A 19,132-nucleotide genomic window follows, 5' to 3' on the forward strand; every position below is an offset into this window, starting at 1 on the left:
TCAAAGGAAAATAACCTAGGATGAGAGGAAGTTGATCTGTGCTGTCAACACATCCATTTCTTGTCTGAGTAATTGAACTTACTTGGTTCTCAGGTTTGTCTTTTTATTTCCAGGATAGAGCTAAGCCATGTAAACTCCATCAGAGTTGGACTAGTTAATCATAGACCAATTACATTGCATGTCATATTTTCCTGTATTTTTGATCTGGTTCCCAGAAGATCACTGTCTCTCAAATACAAGAATACTGCCTGCCTGGTCACTTGCTTGGATGTTGATTGCATTTGGAGTCATTTCTCTGTTTATTTCTATAGTTCATGAAGAGTTTTGAAGGCAAGATACAGAGAAATCAGAAAAGTTGATGGGGATAGGAAACAGAATAAAAGATGGAAAGGAACTTTTCTTTGGGTTTGGGGTAGCCTTTAACATCTGATAGTAAAGATTGCATCTGGGATGAATAGAATTTCAATGTCCTATTTTCACACAGGGTGTGAAAGCACTAGCATTTAATTATCTTGTCAATAAAAGAAAGGGGGGAGGTAGGTGGAGCACAATTGTTTAGGGGGAAGAATTACATATACCAGAGTTTTTTAAGAAAAAGAAAGCATATAGTCTTACAGGAATCAGGAAGAGGGCATCTTGACTCAAAGATCAAGTGTGCAGAATTTGTCAGAGCATTAAGAAGTCATAATCATCAATTAATTAGAATGCAAAGGGCAGGATGGAAGGCGTTCACACTGCAATATCCCTTTAAAAAGGAGATTGGCAAGGCTTTAAGCACTGAACCCTCTGGCTGCCCTTTGTGAGAACATTTGGTGGGAATGGTAATGGCAGGAATGGTAAAAGATGGACTTACTTCTGCACTAAGCATGATAAAAAGCAGCTTCCATTCTTTTTGAGAATTGAAGTGAAAAGACTATTTTTCCTTTCTTTGCTTTGGAAGATTGAAACAACAAAGAAAAAGAATATGTATCAAAGTTGGTAGGCTATGCATTGTATTATGTTCTTTCTGAGCAAGAGAGAGTAATAGGAAAAGTTTTGTCCTTATACTGTACCAGCATGCTCTATAAAGTCCTGTTCATAAAAGTTAAAACAGCAAATTCTTTCCCTGATCAGGACATATAATGACTCTCAGTGTAATAATGGTTACATAGATACCATCTCTTCTCTAAATATGGATCCTAGAGCATATAGTATGCATTCTTTCTCTCTTTACCTTTCTTGGTCACCATACTTTTACAAAATGAACACCAGGAAACATTTGCAATGTGGCAGTCAGGGTCAAGAGGATAGCAATAGACAAGGAAAGAGAGGAAGTTGAGGAGGGAGCAAGCATGAAGTCATAAAATTTAATGCATATCATACAAAATTAAGAAAATGAAGAAATAGGAGGAATATCGAGAATGACAAAAGGAGTGCCACTAATCAAGATCCATTGATTCTACTTACAAACAGTTTTGTCAAATTAATTATTAATTCAATGCAAATTCCCTTCTTGAACCTTTAATCTTTGGTCTACATTCCATGAAACAGAGTCTGATATTACTTGGAAATATCACTGAACCTTTCATTGACTTATGCATCTTATTCATTTACTAGAAATCACTGAACAGACTTTAATAGAGCTAAGCTATCATCTACCTTACTCATTTAGTAATGAGAGCAGACAATGTGATTCATCAAACCTTTTTTTCTATCTGCTGTTATCATGCCTTCTATTTAATTGGTTGGTTAAATTCAGTTTCTATATATTTAAATCAATTTATTCCATGAAAGATTTTTAAAGCCACAAAATGTTTTATGCAAAAGATTGAATCTTGTGGACAAGTGTAAGCCAGGACTAGAGTTGGTATCTGTAGTAGTTTTCAGAAATGTTTCTACTTATTCATACCTCGCCTCTGTATTTCTACAGATTTGTTTAGGTTTTGGTCCAGTCACTTCCATTGATGGCAGATATAACCTTGAGCTCAGATCTCAGGGCTATTGACATGTGACCTTTACATTGTGTTTTGTAACACCAGAATTAATCTAGAAAATAACCTGAACTAGCCATATTTTTTTCCACCTGATCTGGGGCATTGATGAATTCAGGGAATGAAGATCAGTGATTGCACCTTTGCTTGTTTATATTGGTTTCATAATGAAATTCAAAGTTAAAAGTTATTTGAACATATGTGTTTCACTACTGCAGATTGGTGACCAAGCCAAGTCCTGAACCCATAGCCTAACAGATTCTTTCTCCCAGATTGCCCAACAAAGGGCCCTTTTGGTGCAGGTAGCTAGCAACCAGCCTTCTCCCTCTCACTTCAAGCAGGATTCCATTTGGTTAGTTACAAGCCATTCCTAGTAACTGCAGACCCTCTTATCTTCTGTTTGTCCGCAAATCTTAGCTCCCTCTGAAAGACCCTAGCCCCGCTAGGATACTTCCGTTGACGGGAGGGTGCCCCAGAAACTCAGACTCCAGAACGGAGATGCAACAAGCAAGAGAAGTTTATTTGACATTTGCGCAAAAGGACTCTCTGCCTCGGGAAGGTAGAGAGCCCTGAGCAGCGTTTACAGGCATTTTTAAAAGCAAAGACTGCATGATTAACACAAGGTGTCCCAGGATTGGCCCGTGTAAAGGTCACCATATACCCCAGCAATCATTTTTTACGTGGGAAATTTTGTAACACTCTTTGTAAAATGACTGGCGTGGGTGATCGGGGAGTGTGTGGGGGAATCAAGGGGGCGTGGTTACTTTGGACAACAAGGGTTAGGGGAGTTCACATAGTTACAGGCTTATGATTGGTTGACATTTGGCCTAGTTTGCTGGTCCTGCCAGGTGGTCATTATCAAGGTCCCGTCTGGGGAATTTCTAAACGGGAACTGAAAAACACATACTGTCTGTTCTTTATCTACGACCACTGACCTTGTCCTGGGCCCGACAGCTGGGCTCTGAGACTTTACCCAATTCCTTATTTCCAGGGAGGGGGTTGGTGTTAGCGCAAGCAAGTTTACAAAAGCAAAATCAGCAGTTAGCAATTGTAAAAAGTAACTCTAATTTTTAATCTTTCATTCCCTCCTTTTTTTTTGACTAATTTTAATCTTAAAATTTAGGGAGTTATCTTTAATGCCCGATATTGCTGGGTTAATACCTTGGCCTGTACAATGGAAAGCCTTTTTGTGGATAAATTCTAATAGCTTGTTAAAAATGCAGGAACCAAGGGTGAGGAGTAAAAGAAGGATAAGCAGGGGTCCCATTATAGTGGAGATAATGGTAGTCATCCAGGGTGATTTGTTAAACCATCCTTTAAGCCAATCCTGCTGGGCTTCACGGTCTTTTTGTCTCTTGTTAAGCCTGTCTCTAAGTTTTGCCATAGAGTCTCTATCTACTCCTGTACGATCTGCATAAAAACAGCATTCTTCTCCCAAGGCAGCACACATTCCCCCTTCCTTTAGGAACAGCAAATCTAGGCCCCACCGGTTCTGCAACACTACTTCAGAAAGGAAAGTCAGGAGCTGTTCAAGCTTTGTTACTGACTTTTTAAAAGCCTATAAGTCCTCATCCACCACTGCTTGGAGGGCCGAGTATTGTTGGTCTCCCTGTACTAAAGCAGCTGTTCCGGTACCCACCCCAGCTGCGATTTCTATCCCCAACATAACTGCTAGAGTGAGGGACACTTGTTCCCTATGGTATCTGGTGGGGTGTTGTTCGTATCAGGCCTCCACGGTTCCAGCTGGGTGGTTAAAGATTTTGGGGAGCACCTGGACCATAATGCAGAAATCACTGGTAAAATTTAAAACGTGGGTGGCTAGGCAGGGGGAAAGTCCTTTGTTGCAGGCCCAGCAAGCTCCGGGGTGCGGCAACAAGTAGGGACCTGGGCCAGGACTGGGAGTGGTGGAGTTGCAAAAGTTGTTATATGGCAGGGGTGGATGTCCTATACAAGTTCCTTGGCCAGATATTTGAGTCAAGGTTAGTGTAGGCGGGGAGCTGTGGCACCTACTGGGGTCCGAAGTGCTGGTGTAAGGCCCTGGGACTGCAATGACTTCACAGTAAGGGGGGCTTGAAGCTAGGCATAACCAGCAAGACTCAGTCCCCGAAGTCAAAGTCTGATTTAGAGCCAAATATGTACCATTTACCAGATTAAATAAACACTGCCCTGTGGAGGAAGGCAATGGGCTGGCTCGGAGTGGTAGGGGAGACTTAAAACCTATAGCCGGGGTTTTGGCAATAGCACGGGGCACGCAGGGGATCTTCCTGTGGTCTTATTTTGAGGGAACCTCGTTTTTCCAGCACCGGATTTGGCCCTAGAAGTTGGGGTGCGGGGGTCTCTACTAGTAGCTGAATGGTCATGAGAAGCCCATCATCATGTAAGTCCTTGTACAACCTGATGCCCCAAGAAAAACCAGTGACCCATCCCACATTCGGTCTTTTTTTTCTTATAGGTAAATTGTACTTTGAGGGGTTTACACCAAGCTTGGCACTCATTAAGGAGCATGGGATTTACCTTGTCAGGCCCCTTGGATTTGTGGATGGATGGATCCTGCAGAGGAGGGTGTGTGTAGTTTGTCTTTACAGTTATGTAATCCCAAGAGGAGGAAGGCTTCTAATAGGTGTCACCTGTGGTCTCACAGCCCCAAGCCTTACAAAAGTAGTCACTCCTTCCCCCGCAGCGGTTGGTGGAGCGGTCCCCCTGATGTCCGGGACAAACGTATATTGAGTGGGATCATAGGTCACTCCTACCTTCTGTTCTCCCGCAGCCCCCCATTTTGTTTTTAGGGGTAGGGCCCAAGGGGGGTTTGATTGGGTCAAAATAGTGCCCTAGGTTCCAGTAGGCATGCTCTCCCAGTGCTAGCTTGCAAAGGTCTGGATACAAATCTGGCCACCAAGTCCACAGAGGGGATATGGTAGAGGCAGACCATATTATGGCCCCCTGCCCAGTCATTATTGTCAAGTCTGGTTTTGGGGAAAGTGTGGGTTTATGCCTGCCAGGGGATGGACACTGTGTCCTTCTGTTACAGTCAAAGCCACAATAGAAAAAAACATTAAGCAGTTTTTAAGAGTCTTATCTTGAGAGGATTTTGAGTATGCTGCAGCTTCCCTCTGGGCAACACTGTGGGATTCTCGTTGACCTTGGGTGGTGCACGTCTAACATGGGAGGCATGAATCCAGGCCGCAATCCCGTCCACCTTTAATGCTGTGGGGGTGGTCAGTAATACGGTATACGGGCCTTTTCAGCGAGGTTCGAGGGTCCTGGACTGATGTCTCTTCACATACACCTCATCGCCAATCTGGAAGGGGTGTGGGATGGTGGAGTTCCCGGCTGTGTAGGCTGCTGCCAGAGGTCTCCACACTTGATTTTGAATGAGTTGCAGGGTGCCATTCCCTCCTTTGGCTTGTGGAACCTTTATCTTAGAACAGCCTTAAGGCACCATTGTGATGCAGAAGTTAAGGCTAAGAGTACTACTTCCATTGATAACACACTCAGGTTATTACTATACCACAGCCAAACTAGGCTGTGACTATAGAGTGGATTTCCAGTCACTATGCATGGAAGTGCCTAAGGTAAGCAAGCCAGTGATATCCTTGTCCCCAGTATCCACTGTGGGAATAGAGAGAATTTCTGGATATCACCCAAAGGAATGTCCCACAAGATCTTAGATTTAGCAGCTGTCAACTAGGAAGCAAACTTAGGCGATGGAATCAGGCAGGAGTTCCTCCAGGTGACTGTCAGGCCGTCATTGAACTTTACCCATTAGGGTGTACAGCAGCAGCAGTAGCAGCAGCAGGAGCAGCAGCAGGATCTCTCAGTGGTTCCAAAGGACTGTCACACCTCATGCTGGGCTGTAAATTCCTACACAGACTGGTTAAGGATGCAAGTAATACGTAGGCTTGGCAGGCTTTGATCCCACTGGTTTTTAAGACCTTTAAACAATAGCCCAGGACAATTTACCAAAATCACAACTTTTTTACAAACCAGATATTTTTGTAAACAGACACAGAAGGCTTAGTCTTGTAACCATCTCCGACAGATGCAGTCTCAACACTTGCACACCTGTTAACACTATTTTTTATATTTGTTTTTAAAAAATATTATTTTATTTATTTTGCCTGATTTTTCTAAAACTGACTCTAGACTCTTGATTTTAAAAGGGGGTTGATGGGTGAAGGTCCATCGTCTGTAACTTCTTTAAGCTGACTTTAGGGGCGTTGATCCTACCTAGCCAGGAACCTATAACCTTAGCCTATTTTACAAAGAGGCTATCAGGGTGAGATGTCATTAAGAACAATATTTTGACAACTGCACAGACCTTTTCTCCAGCTACAGCAGTGTAGTTTGTTTAGCACTCTGGTTTGCAAAAACACCTTTTTAGATGGCTTAGGAATGTGATCTCTAGTGACCCTAACAATGCCTAAGTTACCTTTGCAGGCCTTTAGAAAGAGATCAATGGACTCTCAGGTTTACAAACTTTTTCCTGAGCAGATGAATTTCATGTAGCTGATGTCAGCTCAATAGTACTGCCAATTAAAGCTTTTGGCACATAAAGGGGTTGAGATTTAAACTATCCCCCATATTTTATAACATTAGCTTTTCACTACTATCACAGAGGAGTGGCAAGTTCCTGTCCCTTACAAGGTAGATAGTCATGGACATTTTGGCATGCTTATAAACTCTTTCCATTACCTCCTGGCTCTGACCAGTTTTGAAGGGCCACACACAAATGACTCTAGGATCTGACATTTCTTCCATCCAAGCAGTGGCTTACTGCCTCTGGATGCTTCTCCATTTCTCTTGTCCCAGGAGTGTCTTCTCTAACTGGATAAATGCCTCATTGGCATTTCCCTTAGCTGGTTGCTGGACTTGAACTCGGGGCCGGAGTGCTGTCCCTCAGCTCTCCAGCTCAAGGCTAGCACTCTGCCACTTTGAGTCCCAAAGCAACTCTGCTTGCTCTTTCAGTACTCTGCTGGCTGAGTAGAGGTGACAGTCTCACAGGAACCTTTTTGTGCCCGGGCTGGCTTTGAACCAGTTTGCAGATCAATGAGTCTTACAAAAGGCCATTTTATTCCAATTAAAAGCAACAAGGTGGTCAACATACAAGTAGCTTTTAAGCATGCTCTTACCTGAAACTTATTAAGAGTCAAAGTTACATCTGGCAAACTTTTAAGAATCCTCTGTGCTTTGCTCTGGATTTTGCTGGAAACTTAAAAAAAAACCTATAAGAGCAAACTAGAATAGCAATTATTTTGGTAATCCTAATTTTTTTTTAAGCCTCTTATTAATTACCTTTAAGATTTTATACTTTAGTTTTTATTTGTGTTTTAAAAAAACCTCTTAAAATCTTGAGGCCAAGTGTCACTCATTGTCTCTTGCTGCTTGTTTTTACACATTAAAACTTTTAAACTCAAATGACAATTTTTCCTTAATGCAAGAATTACAGTCACCATCACTATACCACGAAGCTAGACTTAACACCTTTATAACTTTTAAAAACATCCTAATTGTAGAACATAATTGAAAGTAAGCCACATTATACAAATAACTTTTTAACCCTCTTTTTAAGGCTTTTTTAATTTTAATGTTAACACATCCAAGGGGAAGTTTTAGCAATACTAATCAGATCATCACATCACTCATTTTAACCATTATGTTTTCAGTGTCTATCTGCAGGGAATAGAGAGAACAAAGATAGGCCACTCAGCCCCTTCTATGGAATGGGCACACACCCAATCTGACTCTTTAGGGTTAGATCAACTGCTTTTGTGCCAGCTTAACCTCTTTTACCATGCGTGGACTCCTCCCAGGGCTTGTCCCACCATGCATGACCAGTTGATCTGAACTTCTGCCTGTTTACCCCTTACCTCTAAAGACAGGTCTTCTGTTGGTTCTTGAATGAAATACACAGTTTTAGGCAGACAGAACAGGTATGGTTTTTGACAGTGTTAAATTAACCTTTACATTTAAATTTTTAATATTTATCCCCAAATTTTAGCCAAGGGAACTAAATCCCAAACAGCCAATGCATTTTTGTTAAGCCAGATAACTTGATTACAGTATAAACAGTCTTATGCATTTTAAAATATTAGTTTTTTTTAATACCAGATTTTTTTATTTTTCAAGTTAAAGAATCTTTAAAAAGTCATTTAAAACACTATGAAGATTTTTAAAAAAAATTTTTGGTAATGTCCAAACCTCATAACCTTTTGAATCTTAAATTTAAACTCACGCAATTGTTACAGCATGCTGACAATTTTTATCTTTGAACACGTTCACAGACACACAAAACACTCACACAGATCTTAAAGCACACAAAAATCAAAATCAGTTGTACGTACACCTTTTAAAGTTTTCAAACAAAAATTTAAGACAGTGTTTCTTTTAAACTAGGTACCTTTGTTGGGCTTCATTTTCCCAGAGCTTGCTTGTTTAGCAAGACAATTTATCAATTAGTCTTTTGAATCCCTTCCATTGGAGGAGGGCTGGGGGAGGGGGTCACCTAAAACTAAACTGGCCAGATTTTTTTTATCCAATTTTAGACAAGAGCACTTTACAAATTGTTACGTTGTCAGGACTAGCTGAAAAAGTCCAAACCAGGCAAACAGCCTTCTACACCCTCCCTGCTGGCAGCCTCCACAAGGAGAAAATGCAGCCTGAGGCTTGAAGGGAATCAAACTAGCCCAGTAACCTTCCATGCCTCACAGGGAGGGTGGGCATAGCAGCCCAGCTGGAACTCCTATTTCCCCAGAGATGTTTAAATAAATAAATAACAAAAACACAGATAAACACAAAAACCAAGGATCCACATTTAAAACTGGTACCAATTCTAAAACAGAACTAGACAAGAACCAAAGGCTGAGTTGGGGACTAATGGGACCCAGTTTATCCCTACCGAAACCCAGTGCTGCTCCCACTCAACAAGCTGAATCCAGAGTCTGCTGAATGAGCCTGCCATGCTCACCTAAAACTTCCCTACCTCTGGAAACAGAACAGAAAACACAGCGAAGTAAACAAGACAGACAAGTGGCCACAAAGACAAAATCAGGTCTCAGTGAATGGGGCGACATCTCACCACCATTTACTTACCAGGGGACTCAACCCCCCTACTCACCTCTGGAGGATTTTTCTTTTAGATTCCTGCAAACATTAACTCAGGGGCCTTCCAAGGCAGAGGAGAATTCCCAGTCATCTTGGGACAAGGGAAAAAAAATCCCTACCGGCCGTCCCTTCAGACTGACAGGTTCTACCCCACGCTCAGACCCCCCCCCCCCCCAGCCAGGCCCCAGGCTGAGATCTAACTGGGGCCACTTGCAGGTGGTCAGTGGCAGTTTCATAATTGACAAACAAGCAAGTTACAAAAGCAGAACCAGCAGTTTTTGTTTTTAAACAAACTAAGACCAGGTCTAAGGGTGTCCTGGGAGTGGACTCACTTGTTGTCCCATCTCTATAGAGAATACAAAACACACACTAAAAACAATTAACACTAAACAGAGACAGACAGAACCAGACAAACGACGCACGGCAGCTGAGCGACTACAGATGAGGAAGGAAACTACAGATGTGAATGGCTGGCCATGCCTTAACTCTCCAGTACAGAGAGACACTCGGGTCTCATCCTTCCTCCAGACCCCCTGAGAGTGGGACTCCAGGGTGGGGACCAGGGGTTTCAGGTCACGTCTGCCTCCCCTACTGGCCCAAATTCAGAATACAGGTCTTGTACAGGCACTTTGGATCCCAGAATGCAAAATGAAAGTGACAAACACGGAAGACGGGAAACACAAGAGCTCTATCTTACTTCCTGCCTGTCCTGGAGTTTGGGGTCTGGGAGCGCTGGTATCCCGGATGAGCCCCCACTGAAAGACCCTAGCCCCCCTAGGATACTTCCGTTGACGGGAGGGCGCCCCAGAAACTCAGACTCCAGACCGGAGATGCAACAAGCAAGAGGAGTTTATTTGACGTTTGCGCAAACGGACTCTGTGCCTCGGGAAGGGAAGGGAGAGAGCCTTGAGCAGCGGTAACAGGCATTTTTAAAAGCAAAGACCACATGATTAACACAAGGTGTCCCAGGATTGGCCCGTTTAAAGGTCACCATATACCCCAGCAATCATTTTTTTACGTGGGAAATTTTGTAACACTCTTTGTAAAATGACTGGCGTGGGTGATCGGGGAGTGTGTGGGGGAATCAAGGGGGCGTGGTTACTTTGGACAATAAGGGTTAGGGGAGTTCACATAGTTACAGGCTTGTGATTGGTTGACATTTGGCCTAGTTTGCTGGTCCTGCCAGGTGGTCATTATCAAGGTCCCGTCTGGGGAATTTCTAAACGGGAACTGAAAAACACATACTGTCTGTTCTTTATCTACGACCACTGACCTTGTCCTGGGCCCGACATCTGGGCTCTGAGACTTTACCCAATTCCTTATTTCCGGGGAGGGGGTTGGTGTTAGCGCAAGCAAGTTTACAAAAGCAAAATCAGCAGTTAGCAATTGTAAAAAGTAACTCTAATTTTTAATCTTTCACCTCTGTCCAGGCAAGTTCCTGCCCTTTGCCCCTTGATATTATAAAACCATCTCTTTAGAAGGACATTCTTTCTCCCCTGGCAGAAAATTAACCTTGTCAGCTCCTTTGCTGGCAATAAAACTCTTTCTTGGTTCTAGATGACTGTGTGTGTGTGTGTGGTTCTGGGTTGGTGCTTTCACTGAACTACTAACTTCCTCAGTGAAAAAGAGCCATTTATCCAAAAGAAAATTCAAGGGCATGAAAATTATCACAACTCAACTAGAACACTGCATAAAAACATGGAAATGTATTCTACTTTATCACATATGATAGATTCAAGAAAATAGAGGCCTTTCACCCAGGCATATTCTTTACAACTCTACATGCAAACATGGGATAAAGATGGGTCATGTCTTTCCACTGTTTCTTATGCTGCTTTAGTTTCCAGTCCTAGATTTATCTGGGAGCTTTGGGTGGAGAAATGACTTTGGTGAAATTGCTTTCATGATTGCTTCTAGTGCAACAAGGAGTCTAGCATTGCACAAAAGATTTTTCAAATATTTACCTCCCATGTGGCAAAGGGATCCAACATATCCAATAAAAAACATACTAAATTAGCTTTTTTCTACTATATCCTTTATTTTCCATATTAACAAATCACCCTTAACCTTAACACCTTCCTATTCCTTCATGCAATAAAATTGGGCTTCTTTGTTCAGAAGAGATAGTAATCTGGAAATTGCTCTACTGTAAGAACGGCCTTGCTTGGATTCAATGAAGTTTGTTTTCTTCTTTTGACAGATATCTATGAAGTCAAGGATTATGCCTGAAAGGCAGAGAGATCCTATGGTTAAAATAAAACATGCCTAGCCACAACAGGAGACACCTATACTGCACTATACTCATTAATCTTTTTCTGTTGTGAAAACTAGAAATGTTGACTTAGGTTGGGAAACCTTCCAACACTATCCACAAGAAAACTCCCAGAGCCTGGACAACAATAAGAAATCCTGAAAGACTCTTTTCTTCCAGCATAGTGAGAACTGTGAAGGGGAATGAAATGACACCATGACCATCAATGCCTTGGTTCTGCATCTTTGATCCTGAGGTATCTAAAAGATCTTTAATTAGTAGATTATGTTTCCTATATACAGCTCAAGATAGAAGTTTGGTTCATGGTGAGATTTCCTATACACATTTGGCTTTCCCTCTCCTGTCTTCTCCTATGCTCTTATGTAAGTATTCAATTACATTATGGTACAGATATTCATTGCATCAGAACCACACACACACACACACACACACACACATGCATTAATTGGACCAATTTACACTAAAAGCTGGATTAGAAGTAGTCATTTTTGTAGTCGTCAAGTAATATGTCTACCCATGTTAACACTGCCAGGTCCATCCAGGGCTTTAACACTAAATCTCTCTGAGGTAAATGAAGACATTGATGTTTGTAAGGTGGTTTGCATGTGGGATTGTATTTAATGATTGCTTTCAAAATTCCCTGTCTTATAAGTGATCTGGTTTTAATTCTCTTTCCCATGTAGAATATTGTTTTAAGCTTCTCATGTCCAGAGGAGGGTATTGGCTTCCTTTACTTGGCTATTCATTAAATCCTTTCTGTTAATATTGAGAGAATTGTTTTTCTGAAGGTTTCTGGTTTGGACAAGTGGTTTGGCCCTTGTTAATTACATTTTAGTTACACTTATCCTTTTCCTGAGCACTTTAAGACATCCTGTTAGAAGCTCCTTGAAGGTTAATTACATACAGTTAATTAAGCCACATCCTTTTGCAGATGGTGAACCTGAGCTCAGCCAACTTGAGCAGAAGGGTGGGTTTGCTGGGTCAGGGATAAAAATGAAGCATCCTGTCTTCTCTCTGTGCTTGCTTGGGAGAGTTCTGGCTGGAGGTGCATCCTTTTGCATAAATAAACGTTGTCATGCAGAGTTCCCTTCATGTTGGTGACCTATTCCTGTGTGACACCCAACATCCTGAACCATTTGGAATTACTGTCATCCAAAGCCATTCTTTACAACTCAAAAAAAAAAAAAATAGAACTATGTGACAAATATAAATATGAGAAGGTTCCAATTTCTTTTCTTTTCTTTTTTTTTGGTCGGTCGTGGGGCTTGAAATCTGGGCCTGGGCGCTGTCCTTCAGCTCTTCAGCTCAAGGCCAGTGCTCTACCACTTGAGCTATATCGCCACTTCTGGTTTTCTGGTGGTTTATTGGAGATAGGAGTCTCATGGTCTCTCCTGCCCGGGCTGGCTTTGAACCGCGATCCTCAGATCTCAGCCTTCTGAGTAGTTAGGATTACAGGCATGAGCCACCAGTGCCCGGCTGAGAAGGTTCCAATTTCTATCACACAAATTTGTTTCTAAAACCTATCCTTACCTAAGAGAATTTCTAATTGGAGAAATGACTTTGGTAAGATTGCTTTAGTGATTACTTCTATTGCAGCTGGGAGAGGAAGATTTTCCAATGGACGAGAGTGGAAAATTAATATTTGACACAGTGGATCTTTGTACCACATGGGAAGTGAGTATTTGCTATAGATAACATGAAGGAAATTGAGAGAGGAAGAGTTTGGATCCCATCTTTACATGTACATTAGCATGTATACTCTTGGAGAAATCCATGGTATTTGAAAGGCCTATTTGCTTAAGTGGAAAGATGAATTCCATATTTAAGTATACAGAGAGAATTGGGGCAGACATTTTGGAAACAATGGCAACAGCTATCTCTGTAACTCCATACGCAGAACTAAACACAGGAATTATTTTCTTGCCGACACCCCTATCATTTCCCTCCTCACTGGTCAATTGCAGTTAGCTTAATTTTAATTTTGTAGAAGTGTTTCTTTCAGTCATAGAGCATTGCACCTAAGTTGATATGCAGCTACGTTGATAAATTATTGTTCATTACATTTTTTTCCCCTCAAGGCCACGGAGAAGTGTAAAGACTCAGTGTTGGCTAAGTCCATTGGAGTGTTCAATTTCAATCATGGGCAGCTGGAGATGATCCTGAATAAACAAGGGCTCAATATAAGCCTGTCTGTAACCAGGTAATCTCCCTCAGTCTCCTCTCCTATTCTCCATTTCTTTCTTCCTGTATTATAAGCAAGTGTTCCCACTCCTTGTCCCTCTACCCCCCTATGCCAGCCTTTTTGCAAAGCAGAAGATGCTAAAAATAGAAAGTATGGAGCAATCTTAGTCATATCTTTATTTGCAAAAGCCAAAAATACATGGAAGGACCTCAGTGCTACACTGTGTCTAGGAATTTGAGACACTAAGTGCCTTCCATCCAGGTGGGCTCAAGTCATTAGTCTCCTCTAAAAGAGAAGATTCAGTAGTTCTTGATCCATGAAATATGAGAGGCTGGATGGTTAATGTGCCTGTGGATGGGAGGAAAGGCCTTTAAAATGGAGAAAGCAGCGAGCAAGGACACAGTTAACAATTACTATATCCAAGCATCTTGAGAAATGCCTCCAGTGTGGCTTTTTGCTAATAGCAGAAGCAGGACTCAGCCACCTAGAAACAGATGCCAGATCAATAGCCCTTTCCAGTTGTTTGTGGTGATCAGCCAAATATTTGTCATAAGCAACTGATGATCCCTGGGGACTTGTCTTTATAGGATAAGGAGGCAGCCTGCTTGTCCAGGCCCACGTATTCCCTCAAATGGAGGACCCACTGTGATTTTTATGTTTGTCAAGAACATTGCTGTGTTCTCTGATCATTAAAGTAGGTTTCTGATGACTTAGTAACCACATCAGCCTTCATTTGAATAGCTATTTAATGGCAAAGTATTTTAAGTGACTACTCCTTTATGCCCATGGTTAAATACACAAGTATTATTTGAGGTGATTTAGAAGGTAAATTTAATACCCACCATGCCATTGAATTGAAAGATGTAGAACTACATGTTCAAGTATACTCAAAAAACATAAATATGCTTAACATTCAAGGAAGCCATCAAAATTTAGCATTACGGTGGCAAAAATTTCATCAATATTAATTTTAATTATATAACACCGTAACGGAATTGATTCCAGTTCCATTTCACATGTGCTTGTTCTTTGTCTATTGATTATTTTTGAATAGGATTCCCTAAGTGAGCAGTTTGGATGCAAATACACAATGTATCTGCCTCAACTTTCCAAATATTGGGATTACAAGCATGAACTACCATATCTGAATATCGAGAATATTACTTTAACCTCACTGCCTCTTCCAACAATGAATAACTTTTGATTATTTATTTGACAAGCAGGGGTTATGCATTTTTGACTGCCCTGCAAGAGAAGAAACAGATTGTGCTTAGCCAGAAGACAGACCAACAATGAACTCCAAACACTCCTATGTGACACTAAATGATGGTCACTTGATCCCTGCTCTGGGCTTTGGCACCAGCACACCTGAAGAGGTAAGTCATCATTTGGTGCATGGTTCAAAGGAAAATAACCTAGGATGAGAAGAAGTTTATCTATGCTGTCAACACATTCATTTCTTGCCTGAGTATTTGAACTTACTTGGTTCTCAGGTTTGTCTTTTTATTTCCAGGATAGAGCTAAGCCATGTAAACTCCATCAGAGTTGGACTAGTTAATCACAGACCGATTACATTACATGTCATATTTTCCTGTATTTTCGATCTGGTTCTCAGAAGATTACAGTCTCAAATACAAGAATACTGCCTGCCAGGCCACTTGCTTGGATGTTGATTGCATTTGGAGTCATTTCTGTTTATTTCTATAGTTCATGAAGAGTTCTAGAAGGCAAGATGCAGAGAAATCAGAAAAGTTGATGGGATAGTCAACAGAATAAAAGATGGAAAGGAACTTTTCTTTGGGTTTGGGGTAGCCTTTAACATCTGATAGTAAAGATTGCATCTGGGATGAATAGAATTTCAATGTCCTATTTTCACACAGGGTGTGAAAGCACTAGCATTTAATTATCTTGTCAATAAAAGAAAGGGGGGAGGAAGGTGGAGCCCAATTGTTTAGCGGGAAGAATTACATATAACAGAGTTTTTTAAGAAAAAGAAAGCATATAGTCTTACAGGAATCAGGAAGTGGGCATCCTGACTCAAAGATCAAGTGTGCAGAATTTGTCAGAGCATTAAGAAGTCATAGTCATCAATTAATTAGAATGCAAAGGGCAGGATGGAAGGCGTTCATACTGCAATATCCCTTTAAAAAGGAGATTGGCAAGGCTTTAAGCACTGAAGCCTCTGGCTGCCCTTTGTGAGAACATTTGGTGGGAATGGTAATGGTAGGAATGGTAAAGGATAGACTTACTTCTGCACTAAACATGATAAAAAGCCGCTTCCATCCTTTTTGAGAATTGACGTGGAAAGACTATTTTTCCTTTCTTTGCTTTGGAAGATTGAAACAACAAAGAAAAAGAATGTCTTTCAGAGTTGGTAGCTCTGCATTGTATTATGTTCTTTCTGAGCAAGAGAGAGTAATAGGAAAAGTTTAGTCCTTATATTGTACAAGCATGCTCTATAAAGTCCTGTTCATAAAAGTTAAAACAGCAAATTCTTTCCCTGATCAGGAAATGTAATGACTCTCAATGTAATAATAGTCACATAGATACCATTTCTTCTCTAAATATGGATCCTAGAGCATATGGTATGCATTCTTTCTCTCTTTACCCTTCTTGGTCACCCTAATTATCCATTTTCTGATGAATACTGAAATGGAGGCCTGTGTGATGTCTTGTCTCTGAAGCTCCTGTGTCTACAGGTCTTACGGCTCTGTCCTTTGGAAATATCTTTGGATATATCTGTTCCACTCCATTGGTGCTGCTCAGTGGTTTCACTCAGCTAAAGCTGAGCCCCCTGGTCTGGAAAAGAAGACTGTACATTATCATCACTTTCAAAAACAAACACAAGGTTGTTTCCCTAAAGATTCTCCCTAACCCTATCTTTGTCACTTGCATGTTTTTGTTCTCTCTCACGTTTTTTTCTTTTGTCAGTCGTGGGGCTTCAACTTGGGCACTGTCCCTCAGCTCTTCAGCTCAAGGCCAGTGCTCTACCACTTGCATCACATCACCACTTCCAGTTTTCTGGTGGTTTATTGGAGATAAGAGTCTCATGGACTTTCCTGCCTGGGCTGGCTTTTAACTGTGATCCTCAGAGCTCAGCCTCCTGAGTAGCTAGAATTACAGGCATGAGCCACCAGGTTCCAGCTTCTCTCTCACTTTTTATAAATAATCCAAATTGATTTGGCCATAATTGCATAGACAGGGATCAAGAGACCATGGTAGTTATTTTCTCTCAGATTCCAAACTGCTCATCATTGTTTTGAGAAGATTGAAAATCATATAGAAGATTTAATAATCATGCGCTCTTATCTTTCAGAAAGAATAAATTTTAAGCTTTCATACATATGTATTTATAATACATATTGTGTGATGACATTACATCATTGACTAATATAGTCATTATTTTTAACTATTATGTTAAATAACTTGGTTTTTATAATAATCCATTAATAATTTATCAGTTCCAATCTGAATCCCAATAATTATTCTATTACATCAAATTTTAGCCACCTATTCCAAAATTTAATAAATTTAAGATATTTTCATTTCTGTTCACTTATGCATAATGTTCAGTAAGGCTTGGACTGAAGAAATCAGTTCATAGGCACAGTGCATCTAGGTCAATGTTTCTCCACCCACTGCATCTTGCATAGGATGTGGCCATCTTTGTATTTGGACATGTGACCCTGGGCAATCAGGTTTCCCCTCAGCCATCTCTGCTAAGGTGATAAGGTAGAAATTAAAGGAATGTATGGAAAAACATACATTTTAGTTCTTCCTCGATTGAGCAAAAATAAGAAGAAATCCAAAAGTTTCTTCTAGCAATGCAAAGGATGCAATCCATGTATGTGAGAAATGGTGGCTGTCCAGTAGTCAACTTGGAGGTAAAGGAAGGGAAGTGTCCTAATAGAGCTGCATAGGCCCAAGGGCTCATTAAGAGTGGCCCACGTGACTGAAGAAGGGAAAAATACATCCATTGTAAGTAGGTCTAGATGCAGGTAGTAGTATATGTAATTAAATTTATTGAAATTTTATTGAAGTTTATGTATGAATGGAAATGACATGATGAAATCCTTTACTATGTACAATTCAATATATGCCAATAAAATAACAAAAATTAACTTGTATAAAAATATAGTGATTCCAACTCTCTTCTTATATGTGAAACATTTCTCCCTTTATATTAGTTAATTTCTAGACCAGCAGTACCATTGGGGAATCATTAACAGGAAGTGACACTAACTAACCATTAGGCAGGAGCTAGGATGTAAGTTATTCAGTGTCCTGTGCAGGAAGCAGAAGGAACAACATGAGCTTAGTCAGACAACTGACCAGCCATGAGTTGTAAAGAGCATTGTGTGAAACTAAATGATGGTCATTTATCCCCACATTGGGCCTTGGAACCTACACGCCTGAAGAAGTAAGTTATCCTATGAGGAAATGTTGAAAAGTATTCTAGAGTGATTGGGAGTTGAACTGGGCTATCAAGACTTAGTTACTTCTTGTATGAGTGCTGGGGATTCATTTGGTTCTCAGATCTTCCAGCTATGCTCACACCTACTTGTATATCTAGATTATTTGAGAATACATTTTTCCATCAGCATTTCATCTGTAAAAAAAAGGAGGCATGGATACATAAAAATGTGTTTGATCACACATTGTTCTCTAGCCAAGTTTGAATGACAGTCTAGCTCTGGTTGGCATCTAGGGACTTTGATGTCTTAGCAGCCATTTAAAGATAACGATGATGAGTGTTCCTAAATGGCTTATATACAAAAGAGCAGTACAGTTTTGCATTGTCTTCTTTTGAGAGATGGATTTGGCAGGTCCTATCAGAGGACTCCATATAATATGAAAATCTTGGAAAGTTCTCTAACAGATTTCATTACAGACAGAGTTCCCATTTTTGTGAAGGGAGAATTATAGGGAATTCAGCCTGTTTCACTGAAGAAGAATCACAGAAGCTTGCACCAGATTTCTTCTATATTTTTCTTACATTCTTACCCTTTGACATTTACTTAGTGACCTCTTTATATTAATAATAATAGGATTAATGAAATAATAAAATTATTTCAATATGCTGAATTTTGCATGAGGTTCCAGATAATATATGAACAGGAGTTGTTTCTGGGGTGTACTATATTAATAATTAACGAAGATTTCATGGTTTTGTAAGGGACTTAGAATGTAAAATTCTTGTTTAGCACAAAGACCCAGAAAATGTGGGTTTGATTTTGTTGTCCATGTTCAAAAGTAAATAAAGATGTAAATAGGGGCTGGGAAGGTGGTTCAGTGGTATAGTGTTTGCCTTGCATGCATGAGGCTCTGAGATCCATTCTTCAGCATAACATAAGCAGAAAAAAGCCAGAAGTGGCACTGTGGCTCAAGTGGTAGAGCACTAGCCTTGAGCTGAAGAGCTGAGGGTCAGAGCCCAGGCCCAGAATTAAGTCCCCCTCACTCACAAAAAAGAAGGTGTAAATAAGTGCCAGTTCTGTAGCCTCCAAAACAACATTTGGGGTGTCATTTAGTATCACAGAAAATGGGAATTCAATGATCAGGGAACGAGGCCTTTGTCAAATATGCCATCTGACAATGATTTGTAGTACA

General features: G+C 40.7%; 1 protein-coding gene, 1 long non-coding RNA gene and 1 pseudogene across 2 annotated transcripts in view; 2 read left to right on the forward strand and 1 right to left on the reverse strand.

Moving 5' to 3' along the window:
• The window catches only part of LOC122113023, a 174,258-nt pseudogene that overhangs the window by 124,706 nt on the left and 30,420 nt on the right, over positions 1-19,132 (forward strand).
• The window catches only part of LOC122113024 (aldo-keto reductase family 1 member C13-like), a 265,240-nt gene that overhangs the window by 58,591 nt on the left and 187,517 nt on the right, over positions 1-19,132 (forward strand). The window lies entirely within an intron of this gene.
• On the reverse strand, positions 9,759-16,215 carry LOC122113040. Its single transcript, XR_006148362.1, has 3 exons — positions 16,134-16,215; positions 15,771-15,776; positions 9,759-9,771 (listed from the first exon to the last, which is right to left on the reverse strand). It is a non-coding gene; the product is annotated as an uncharacterized LOC122113040 (long non-coding RNA).

Source organism: Dipodomys spectabilis, unplaced genomic scaffold (genome assembly GCF_019054845.1).
Source record: "Dipodomys spectabilis isolate Male_0828 unplaced genomic scaffold, ASM1905484v1 ptg000096l, whole genome shotgun sequence".
In the NCBI taxonomy this organism is placed as follows: Eukaryota; Metazoa; Chordata; class Mammalia; order Rodentia; family Heteromyidae; genus Dipodomys; species Dipodomys spectabilis.